Below are 12,760 nucleotides of genomic sequence, written 5' to 3' on the forward strand. Positions count from 1 at the left end.
GCCCTGCCCTTTCCTTTTTCCTGCATGAAACATCCATATCCAAATAAATTATAAAGGATTTGCTCAATTATGAGTAAAAGCCCAGCATCTTCTCTGTACTCACATGGATCCCCTACATCACCTGTTTCATTTATCACTGATAACTACAATTTTTTCCACTGGTGATTTGATTAAAATTATGGCTTTTTTTCCTCTTCTAAGTGAAGAAATGTACATGGGTAGCAACAACCAATGATTCTTCCCTTACCCACTGAAGACTTCACTTTTCAAAAACACTGAATACATCTGTCACCTAGAAATGAAACTCTGGAAACACCTCCAGTGCTTTATTAGTCCTTCTGACTTAGTATGCATTAGATTGTGTATCCTATCCATTTTTCATATGCATCCACATCCCACCTACATCTATAGGTTTTTTAATGCTTCTGCTTTCCACGTTTTTTTACTTGGTCTCCACTAGTTTTTCAGTGCTGTTCCCTTTATTACTTTCCTACCCTTTCAGATTTGTACTTCTATTTCTTCTATTTCCCCTGGTAGCTAGGAAGCTCTCACGTTTTGCTTTGTATTTCCCCAGACATCATTGCCACTTCCTCCAAGCTCACTGACTCCATGAATCATTCATAAGTTGATCTACTTCCTCCTGCTTTATTTTTTTCACACCCTCTAGGGTCAAATTTGTTGTCTGTCCCAGGACTTGCTTTGAAAGGCTGCTAAGCTCTCACCTGGAGTAAATGGGAGATAAAGGAGCTGAAAAAGTCAGAAAAACAGTCTGAAATATACAGGATTTAGCCTACATCTTCAGCAATCTCAGATTTTCTGCATATTTATAATTTCTAGTGTGAACTGCTACACTCTCTTTGATGAATCTTCATAAATAATATATTTGGCTGCAGCTGTCTGCATAGATCATCTTAAGAAATTACAGATTTACAGTATTTAAAAACTAGTTCATTTCAGCAGAAAATACAGGGTTTCTTGCTATTCAAATAATTTTGACTATTTACCTTCTGCAAGGTAAAGAAAAGGTAAAACTACAAAAGCAATTGTGCATGCAAAAGGAACAGTGGTCTCCTGAGAGAGAGCACTTTAGTCAAAATACACAATAACTTACCTAAAGCGTTTTTTTCTTACTGTGTGCATTTAATTAGGGTTAATGCCAAAGAAATGTCTGTAATTCCCTGTGAAAAACACAACCAAGGAAGCAGTTGATGCTGTTTGTACCCCAGCACTGCTGCAGTCAGGCAGGGTCCCTGGGGACTGCTCCTCCTCCCCTGAGCTGCCTGCTGGGATAACCACTGCTCTGAGTTATAGAAATCTGAGAGGAAATGGAGCCCTGGGGCAAACACAACCTTCCAGATCCCTGATAAGTGTGGAACTCATCGATCTTTATCACCTCCTTAGCTTAACAGGACAAAACCTGCACAAGCACTGACATTGTGGGTCCCAGAAAAGAGATGAGCATCAGCCTGAATGTTAAATCTGTAGGAAGTGACAGATATGGAAGACTTTGCCTGCAGCTCCCAGGAGAGAAATGTGTGTGCTCTCAATAACAACACACATGGCATGATCCCTCAAGTCTCTAAGGAAAAATACCTGTATTAGGGGAAAAGCCTCATTTTCCTGAGCAGTTATCAAACCTAGAAAGTGCAATAACGTGGTTGGGTGATTCCCTCCCCCTCCAATAATCTAGTTAAAAATTATTAAAGCAAAAGATACATGGAGATCAGCAGATGACAGTAGTAAAGCAGATACAACAGCAGTTGACTCAAAACTGCAGTCCTGAAATCAAAGTACTGCAGTCCAAAAATGCTCAATTTTGCTTATTTTTTCACAAAATTACTCAAAGGAAATGAGAGATTTAAAGGCAATCGCAAGAATTGCTCAAAAAAAATTGCACTGTGCAGTGGGATTCTATCTAGATTTGGCCTACTTAGATGCTTCAAGATAAGTATGTCCTTAAGGGTTTTTGGCCTTGGGGCAGGAGTTTAAAACCCTGCTTCCATTACAAACAGGCATCAAACACCTCTGATGAATGTGGAAGGAGTGCTTAGGGACAACTGCCTCCCAAAGGTCCTAATCTCACCCTAAGTGCTCTTTTGTGAAACACAAACTTATTTCCAGCATTGTTCACACCTTTGTTATCAAACATTAAAAGGGTCTCTGGCTGCAATTCCCTTCCTGTTATGGGTAAACAGTCAGTATCTGGAATTAACATAAAGTTTAAGGGATGTAGTATCTGTCTGGAATGCTAAAGCCACACTGTACACATATTCTGTTTCACAATGAACCATTCTTTGATCAACAACAGAAATAAGCATGTCTTTGTTACATATCCTTTTATGACTTTTCCAGCTGTACATATCTTTTTTACATACAGAGTACAAGCCAGCTCATACCCTTTATCTCCTGATAATTTATTTGTATTTAGTATCAGTCTCAGAAATGATGGGGTTTTTTAAGAAACAAGAATTACCTGCTAAAAGAGTTTCTGATTCAGAAGATTTGCTGAAGGACATTAAAACCAGTTTTCCCTGTCACTTGATAAATGTGCTTTTGAATTCTGATCTATTTCAGCTCTTATCAACATTTAAACCTTCCTTCAGTGGCTTCAATAATAAAGGAAAAGGTGATAATTAAGATCCCAAATGCCTTTGGCTCTTCCTTTCTGAGCTATTTAAGCAAAGAGGATGAAAGCTGAAGGTCTGATTTGATGGTTTAAATTGCCTGGTTTTGGATTCCTGAGTGCTACTGGAATATGGGAACATCCCAGAGATGACACCAGAGTTATCATGGTGTGAGACCAGCGAAGGAAAACCTCTGTGACTTACATAATTTGACACAGCTAAAGCACAAATCCATGGAGAAATATCCACCCTTGTTTGTCCAGAGTGTTCAGTGGGGTGTACACACAAAATGGACTTTTATTTTTTTTTGGGCTATCAATAATATAAGCTGTATTTTGCTGCTTTTTTGTGAATTAAATTATAAACACTCAGGTTCAGGAAAAAGCTTTCAGAAGTGAATATGCACTTCTGGCATTTGCTTGTGTGTCACTTCAGATCATTTCAAGTGCTCTTCCCAAAACCAAATATGCTTCCTTTCATAAATAATATTCTGCTGAGGGGACATTCCATTCCTTTTTTTTTTTTCACATATCAAATTCCATTTTAAACAAATCATTCTTTTCTTTTGTTGTTGGTCACTTAATAAAACAAAGATGGACTCAGTAGTCTTCTTGTGGAGACATCTGGGAAATAGTAGCAACAGAAACTTTTGCTGATTTGGATTATGGTTGGCAGATTGGCTTGTCTCCCTTCAGTCTGTTCCTAGAAACCAGGCTTCAAAAACAGCTTTTGTCTTACTTTGGACATTCAGGCCATGCTGAAAGATGAGCTTGTGTTTTTCCACTGCTTATTAATCATAACATATTGACCCATCTATGCTGGCAAACTCATTAATGTTGGAGTAAAACAATTACAATTTACAGTTTAGAAGGCGTTATTAAATAGTTCGTGTTTCATGCTGAAGGATTATATGAACAACTTTTAGATCTTTTTGGAAATTCTGAAATTACAAATTGTTATAAATGTCTTTCTTCTATTCTAATACTTGTCTGTGAAAAGCTTGGTACAGCTAATTAGAAACAGTTTGAATATAAGAGCAATTGCAATTTATGAACAATGACCAGTTAACTGACTAAAATTTAAGGAAATAAGAACAACCTCAAACAGCACATGTGTACATCAGTACAGACATTTTTTCTTGTACTTAACAAGGAAGGAAATCCAAAGTTAGAACTCTGCTCAATGTGAAAATTCAGAAATAAGTGAGAACTAAAGTCACCTGAGCAATGAGGTTCCTGCTATGTGTCTTTAAGGATAAAGAATTACCTTTAAAATTGTGTATTTCCAGCAGCTGAATTTTTGAAATAAAACAGAAAAAAACCCCAAAATACCTATTTCTTTCAGATAAAGACTAATTATCTATTTCACATAACTCTTAGGTGCTGTAGGTTCCAAGCAATTTGGACTGTTAACAAGATAAGAAGCAAACAGAGTAACTGATGCTCATTTTAAACTGTGAAGGAGGTTAGTAGAAGTCAAAATAATATAAAATACTTCTTGGAAAAAAGTAATTCTTGAGCAACTTGAATCAAAAAAGCCAAGCTTATTTCAATGTGCTGCTAATCAAGTGGCTTCCAAAGTCTTTCCACCTCACACATTTGATAGCTGGATGTACAAAAATGGATTTTGAGGAGGCCAAGATACCATGAAGCTGCTTGTCCCTCAGTATTATCACATTTCACTCATGCAATTCATTTGTTTAGCTCAGGAGAGCATAAACCCCCAAAACTGAGGGGCAGTGAAAGCTGGGAGGGGTTTCACACCAGCTTCTTCTGGCCAAACACTAGAGTTTGCATAATCTACTGCCTCTTATTATTTCCTTTTGGAAATGTATTTAACATACTGATTATCTGACACTGATTTTTGCATTTTTCAACTACACTTCTTCCTAAAATGCTGCTGGCTGTCCAGTGAAAATACATAAGGATGCAGTGGTGAACCACCCAAAATTATTTAGCTTACTGTGGTCAAGAATCTGTTGATAAGGTGGAGGCAACACAGAAAAATCAGAAAACTCCTTGGGTACTGCATTTCTCTCAGTGGCTCCATCTGTTTCACTTACCAAGTTAAAGATATTTTATTTTGTTTTATTTTAGTGTTAAAGGCTTCTATAACTGAGTTTCAATTAGTGCCTCTGAGAGAAATGCAGTACCTGAGGATCACAGGGCTGGAAGTGCTCCCTGCCAAGGCTGGTAAAAACATGTTCCCCATTACAATTTTCTCAGCCCCTTCCAGTTTTTTTTTAAAAAATATTCCTTCCTATGAATTAATTGTAGGTTTTTTTTTTTGCAGTTTCCCACTATTGACTGTTAACACAATGCTGTCCACTTGGGATGGGTTAAGAATGCATTACTGCTTCCACTGCTGACTGAACACACTGCAAGTTACAAAGTAATTTTTGAGGAATATTTGCATAAATTAAATTGAAATTAATTTTGTTTATGCCTATGTATCTCATACTGCTGAAGAGAAGACAGGGAACACATTACTAATTCTTAAAGTAGAGAAACAGTTCTTCACTTGGAATTTTACACCAGGTTTAAAAAAGTTAAATTCATGGAAGTACTCTCTGGGGAACATTCTTGTTCTGAATTGGTACAGGCCACTTTCAGCTGATTAAAAAGAACCTGGAATAACCCATTCTTATTCCAGAAATACAAGGCTCTGCACACAGGGCATTCACCACCAGGACCAGGTAATTAGGAATAGCCTGGAATACCTCACTGTATGTCTCAAGAAATTATTTATTTTTCCCCATTTCCCTTCCTTTCTTGCTCCCCTGATTCCTCTGTTCCGGAATTCATCCATCTCCTTTCCTTACTGGATCAACTTCTCTTGTCAGCATCTATTGTGTTATCCACCCACCTCCATCACTGTCAGCTCCCATTGCTCACTGACGCATGTGATTGTTAAATGCAAGTTTAATTAGAAAGTATTCATTGGTAAAAAATTAAAATGACTGCCTAAAATTAGAATTGAGCAGAAATTGTCTGAGATTTAAAAAGCAATAGTATTACATGATATGCCTTTCTTGCTAAGTAATATCTCACTCTTTTTTTTTTTGCACTGATGATGAAATTAAACTGCAGAAGGGGCTGGCACAAACCACCTACAATTGAGAGACAGAACCACTCTCTGCTCATCTCACAGCAAGGACTGACCAAAGTAAAATTTTTTTCCTTTTGAAGCAAGAATTGTAAGAATACATCAACTCAAGCCATCCTTTTAGTCTGATGTAAAAAAGCCTGTAGCTACACATAGCTAAAAGAAAGGGTTTTGGAAACAATGTTAAAAGTTCTTGAAATCTAAGAGAGTTTTTGGTTATAAATCCAAAAGGGAAAAAAAAACATGAATTGCTTCCAGTTAGCATACTGAAGTGTAAAGGTAAAATTTACAATGAAAGGAAAATTTCTGTTACCAAACACAATAATCACTAATGCAAGGCAAAATCTCCCCCCATAACTCCCATTTAATGATCCATGTGCCTCATGAGGTAACACATCTAGTATGAGCCATTTTGTACCTCCTTTAGGTCTCCTTTACAAGCACCAAGTAATCATGCTTTCCTCTAGGAAACTCTCCTTAAAACACACTTTTAAAAAAAGCTTTCTCTCATTCTTGGCAATCAACTTTCCTTGTACTTCTCTCCATTTACATGAGCACACTTGTGCACCGTGTATGTCTGAGGAACTCTGCTGGCCCTCAGCTTCTCACTCCTACCTACTGAGGAGAAGTGAAAAAATGTGACAACTGCAGGAGCTGACAGCAAAGCCTACGAGCCCTCTGAGACAAGATGAGCCCTGACAGCTTCAGCACACACATTCCCAACAAAGGGAAAGCTGCTCATCCCCCTTCCCCTTGTCAACATGAATCCAGATCTCTTGGGATGCTCAAACATGAACTCAGCACTGACTGCCAAAAGCACACACACTGCAATGGTCACTTTGCTTTTGGTCACCTTGGCTGATGGCACAGGTGCTCCCTGACACCCAGAGCCACGGGGACACCCTGGGCATTCACCTCTCCCCACCAGCAGCTGAATCCCAGCTGGCCCTGCCAGTCAGAAAAGGATGCCAGACTTGGATCTGGGACTGACCCCTCAAGGATAAATTCCAGTCTCACCAGGGTATTTTCTGCCTTTCAGGCACTGAAATGGGGCTGAGACCAATTCCTGCCTCCCCTGTGTACTTCTTCTGACTTGGGAACAATTTGCATCTCCGTGCCCCAGAATTTCACAGTTTGTTTCCTCCCTTATGTCAAAACACCATGCTATAATAAAGGATTAATGTATCAAAATTCTAAGCATTATGTCAAAAGAAATTAATAGAGAGGCAGTTTAGGAAGTATTTACCATCCACTAAAATTGTTGAATCTGGAGAGTTTTGACTTCAGTCTCCATAGTTACCAAGAGAAAATACAACTTCTATGGGAAGAGGCACAAAGTCAACTAATTTTTTTCATAGAGGGACCACAGTTTGAATTAAACAAGTCTGTATGCTTTTCATGAAGCTGGTTTTTTTTTTTCAGAGATGCTGGAAATTATCCTAATGAGACTGCACTAATCTTGTTAGGTCATCTGTATTTTAAGATACAATAATATTACTTGTTTTTCATTATTAAAATGTTTTGATTTGAACGTCAGGACAGGCAGTGCCTGTTCAAAAGCTGACTCATCTTTTCTCATTAAAGGTAAGTGAATGGAGAGAGAATAATTTGCTTTTCCAGCAGCAACAACAGAGTTCTGAAATCTAGGTCACACTAAAGAACTGTCTTGAAATACAAGCTTTAGATACTGAATTGTGTTTTTCCTTGCTGTGAAACATGGGGATTAACATGCATATTCCATCACCAATAAAGCAGCATGCAACTTATTCATAACTGACATTTAAATGTATTTTCTGATTTGATCTGGGTCTAAAATTATTCTGTCCTTATTAGTGTCAGCTTTTATCTGGCTTCTCTGCTTGTCCATAATTACTGTAATGTTCTGATTCTCAGACACCAAATTAAATAAGCAGGGTCTAGATCCTGGGCCCTGTAACAACACCACCAAGTAAGGCCAGTTAGGTGAAAACCTCATTCCTCACTCAACAAAACATGGGTTTAGTCCAAGGAAGGGGAGTTTGGGATAATTCAGGATTTAAAACCCATTGGTAAAAGGACCTTTCTTTGAAATGCCATTGAAAAACAAGATTAGGATTTTGTAAGGGCTTGACTAACTGGATGACTAATTTATTTCAGATTAAATGTCTGAAATAAAGAGGGTGCAGCTGAATAAAGACAACAGCAAAGTGTTGTATCTGAGGTGTGGATAACCAGCTGTCCAGAAGGAAGTGATGCACACCCAGATGCCTTTGGTTCTGGGAGCAGAAGAAAGCCCAAACTTCACATGACCCAGTAACATGAACCTGCTGGGGAAAGAAAACACCATTTGGGACCAAGTTTGAGCTCAAATTAAAGCAAACAAGCTCATTCTATTTTTGTCTCCTGCAGGAAGCTCTCAGGTACAGAACTCAATACAACTTTAATGAATTGGAGAGAAGTCAGAGAAGTGCAAAGGTAAGGAAGTGGCAAGGAGAGTTGTAGTATAGAGAAAAATTCAACAAACTGCTGTCATTTATTTGGGGGAACTTGGATGCTTGACACTGTTCCATAGTCCAGGCATTTTTACTCAATGAAAAGTCACTGCATAAAACACACACAGTAATGAAAAACTATAAACAAAGAATTTTTACAAGTCACTAATATACCTGACAGTTACCCAAGGCTGCTGGGGAATAGCATCTCCAGTGTAATAACAAATTCTAGTAATTGTAGGTTACTGTCCAGGAAGGAAAAAAAGCTGCTTTCAGGATTTCCTATCAATAAGACACTTAATCAGAAAACAACATAAATATTAAATTCCAAAGACTTATGTTAAATCCTTGGGTTTTTGTTGTTCTTACCTATGAACGAGCAAGTCAGCTGCTTCATGACTCAAATTCCTTTCTAAAATTGGGGTAATAATTTTAAACAAGGTGTAGGAATCATGTCAATAAAGCAGTTTTGATCAGATTTACAGACTGGAGAAAGAATGGACTTGTCTCACAGGTCTAGTGCTCCTTTTTCAAATTAATTTTATGCACACTCAATTTCATTTTTATCAGAATTATTTTCAATAATGTACAGCATTACATTTCCTAAGTTCAACATTTATTTTCTGTTGCAATGAAACATATTCAAATTCTTGGACAGATTTTCTTTTGGAAATATCAATTCTATGAACACTGTCAGAATTACAACTCTTCATTCTTATTTACCATGCAGGCAAAATTGTACATTTAAATGATTTCCAGAAAATCAAAAGTCTTGCTGCAAGTAAACAGTTATGTGGAGAAAAAGCTTTCAAATTCTTGACTGCATCCTCATAAAATTATATTAAATATGATTGGATTCTTTTCCCTGAGTATTTCAGAAGCCATTTTCCCTGTTATGCAACCTAGAATTTTGATTTTTCTGCAAGTATGTAATTTGTTCACCTTCAGGTTTCTTACTGTGATCTGATTTGCAATGTATCTAATGAGTTGCAGAAAAGCTATCAATTTTTAATGAAACATTCCCATTTTCAAAATAACACAGAAATTTAAGGTCTGTAATACAGTGTGAAATAGATCCACTTCTCATCTTGTGTATACTTGATGTTGTTTACTGGAAAAATTAAAAGAATGCAATTCTGAGATTTATATATTTTCTTTTTAATGTCAACTCAAATAAGATTAAACAGCAAAAAATTCATTGAATAACTTAATAATATTACTTTTGACAAAAATGAAACTATCTTCCCATTAAGTGTTTTTGTTTGGAGGGGAAAAGAAAAACAACTTTCAGGGACTAGCAACACTGTGAAATTTTCCTTTGAATAAAACAGTTAATAAATTCTCTTTCAGGAAAACTCACTCCTTCTGTTGTTGTTAGAAGTTTCAAAGGAATGATACATATTAATTTCACCAAATGAATATTTTCTAGTGGACATACTGCCTCCATTATTGTTGAGCTGACAAACAAACTATTTACCTTTAAAGCACACACCACTGATATTAGTTTTTTTGCTAGCAAAAACTATTAAAAAGGGAGCTGTACAGCTGTGTTCAGATTATACTCTGTATAATTTATCAGGTCTCTTCTATTTCTGATTTCAGTAATTCACTGAAATATTTATGGCCTTGCCAGAACAATGAATACACAGAGTTATCTCTTTGGTTATCATAATTCTGCTCCTTCCCAGACAGCTTTTCCAGTAAGGAAGGAAAGGTACAGTTCTAGTTCAGCAGCTGAAGGAATGTCAGAGTTATTCCTCAATGCACACTTGTCCCACAAAGTAGACCTTGCAGAAAATAATTTTGCATAATACTAAAAATACAAGAAGATACAGCATCTTTAATATCAGGAGCCAAACTAACTGAAGTTAGCCAGGACAAGCCTGTCCATGCCACAGTTACAGCTGGATTTTGATGTACAGGCATAAGGTAAAAAGGGGATGGGAAATGTTCTGGCTGATGAACTACAGCCAGTTACCTGCACAAAGTTACAGCACCACTGTGTTCATAAAATACAAGATTCAAGAACAAAGTGGCAAAAATGTATAAATAAATACTGTATAAATAAATAGCATTAATTCTGTTGCAATAAACAAACACACCAGGCCTGCAACAAACAAAAGAAATATAAATACTTAAAAATATTGGCTTTTTTCAACATAGCAAAATTGTTATTTGTGAAGCCTTGCTACTCTACTTTATAGCTTAGTTCCACCCACACTGTCAAAAGGATGGGAAGGGATAACTGACATTTTCCTGACTATGGAATGGTTTTGGCATTTAAACACAATATAGTTGAAAACTGATGAAATGGATAGATCCAATATTTCAGCTTTTAATGCCAAAGATGTAAGGCATTGCCCAAAAATCAAAAGCAATTTAACCAACAAGCACTAATGGATGTTGAGCAGCAGCAGTTTCTGTTCTCTTCTCTAATCCAGTCAGCTTTCAAGGAAAATGAATATAAAATCCAGGCAAGTAAACTTCTGCCTGTAGGATCTTCAAAATCAAATGCAAAGTGACTGGCAAGATCAATATGAGTAAATTAAGTAGGAGTTTTGGAATCTGTATTAATTTGGAGATCATTTGAGTGAACTTGTGCATGATTGCCTTGTGTCAGATCCCAGGCTGAGAGCAAATTAAACATAAGTGATGGGATAAAACAGCTCAAAATTCACTGCTTGAGTTCCTGCTGAGTGGAGAACCTGGCTTCAGAACACTTCCTGGATGTGGATGGTTGGGATTGTGTCAAATACAGCAAGACAGCATTTTTGACAGAAGTTTCAGAGGCAGAGGGAGGAAACTGGCAGCCAAAATATTCAAAAGCTGTGTTATAGGAGTGCCCATTTTGAAATGCTGATTGCCTGCTCTTTGATGAGATAACTATGTGCCAGGATTAATGAGATTTTGGTCATTACCAGTACCCAGTGTATTCCTTTTCTAAATTTGTAGAAAAGAAGAAAATGCTATCTCTATTCTTTTTAGCATGATTTGCACCATATGGTCTACTAAGTGCAGGAAGCAACTACTTTTAAATGCTGCAGTTCTTCACTGAGGCATTATTATCCTCTGCATGATGAAAGTAATTTCAAGTGTTCAGGAGATGCTCAGATTCTGTAAAGCAGAACAGCCTCTCAAGGCTTGGTTTATAAAAATAGCTTGGTCTTTAAAGAAGATGAAGAATGGCTCTTTCAAGGGATGAGCTTGATTATTCTGTTTATTACTTCATTATTTGCATTTTGGGATCTGGAGGATCCTGAAGTAGTAAGCCCTGGAAAATGAGCTGTTATTTTTTTTTTTTTCAGAGTCTTCCCTTGAAGAATCACCAAAGTGCCTTCACAGAGCTGTCACTCAGCCTGCTGAGCTGAGAGCTGATCTCCAGCAGTATCACAAGAAAAGAGGTACTTGAAGATTTTCAGGAATACACTGAACTTCTTCAAGCCTCTTTCCTCAGGCAGAATGTCAGACTATTACAGAGGAAGGGGATAGTTTGTGCAGGTAACTCATAAACATGTCATTTTGGCCTGGTTGTCAAGGAAGATATTTTACAAAGGAAGCAGTTTTCTGTTGGAAAAACACTCTACAACCTTGTCTTGGAACCCAGACTTCATTTCACATGTATTGTAAATGAATCAAAGAGGAATTTTGGCTGGAGCTCCTTTACTTTGTATTTGCAAGACTGAAGCAATAATGAAAGAGGAGCTCTGTTTAGAAGGTAAAATGTATCACAAAGGTTTCCCAGCCAGACATTCTGATCCACTGAACAACCTCAAAAATATTAACTCCAGTACCCTCTTTAAGAATTCAATTACAAATTATGCTGTGGACACCTTCCTGTGAAAAGGAAAGCCTTCAGTCTGCACTGTAGTCTCTATTACACTTTTCTCTTTGATGGATGATATTTATGAAATGCCACATACACAAGAGCCCCCTTTCTATGACAACCCATCTGCAAGAAAACTTCAGATCAAATGGAAAACATTTAGTGAGAAGCTGGCAGAGAACACTGCAGACAGAATGCTATTACATAGTTCCTTTGCCTTAAGCACTTTTTTTTTTTTTTGGAGGGAGAGGGAGAAAAAAGCCAGTGAGGTTTAAAGCTTTAATCTCATACCCAAGCTTGTCAGAGCCCAAATCTATCTGTAATGCTCTCCAAATCAGAATGAACTCAGAAAGATGACGTTCGATCTTTAAATCCTTCTCTGCAGACCTATTTTTAATTCTCAGGTTCATAAAATGGATCCCTCCTGTGGCTCCAGAGCTAACATGTATCCTACCTATTATAAACATGTCAGAGTTCAGCTGCATTTAGAACCAAAAGTTTTCTTTCTACAATTTCCTGTGTAGTGTAATAAAACCAACTCAGTGTGACAGAACTGTGATTGTCATTGGTGAAAAATCAATTTTCTCCTTTCCTGGTTATTCTTTTCACTCCACCAGTAACACTAACTCTAATATTCTGGATACTTTTGAACAAATTGTATCTTCTTGTTTTGCATTCTTTGCCACAGAGTGAGTAATAAATGCTTCATAAATAATGCCAAAAAACCATTTTTCATA

The 12,760-nt window shown here is 37.1% G+C and overlaps 1 protein-coding gene across 5 annotated transcripts in view; it reads right to left on the minus strand.

The window, feature by feature from the left end:
* STXBP4 (syntaxin binding protein 4) overlaps nucleotides 1-12,760 on the minus strand; it is a 64,321-nt gene that overhangs the window by 15,881 nt on the left and 35,680 nt on the right. The window lies entirely within an intron of this gene.

Source organism: Parus major, chromosome 18, assembly GCF_001522545.3.
Source record: "Parus major isolate Abel chromosome 18, Parus_major1.1, whole genome shotgun sequence".
Lineage (NCBI taxonomy): Eukaryota > Metazoa > Chordata > Aves > Passeriformes > Paridae > Parus > Parus major.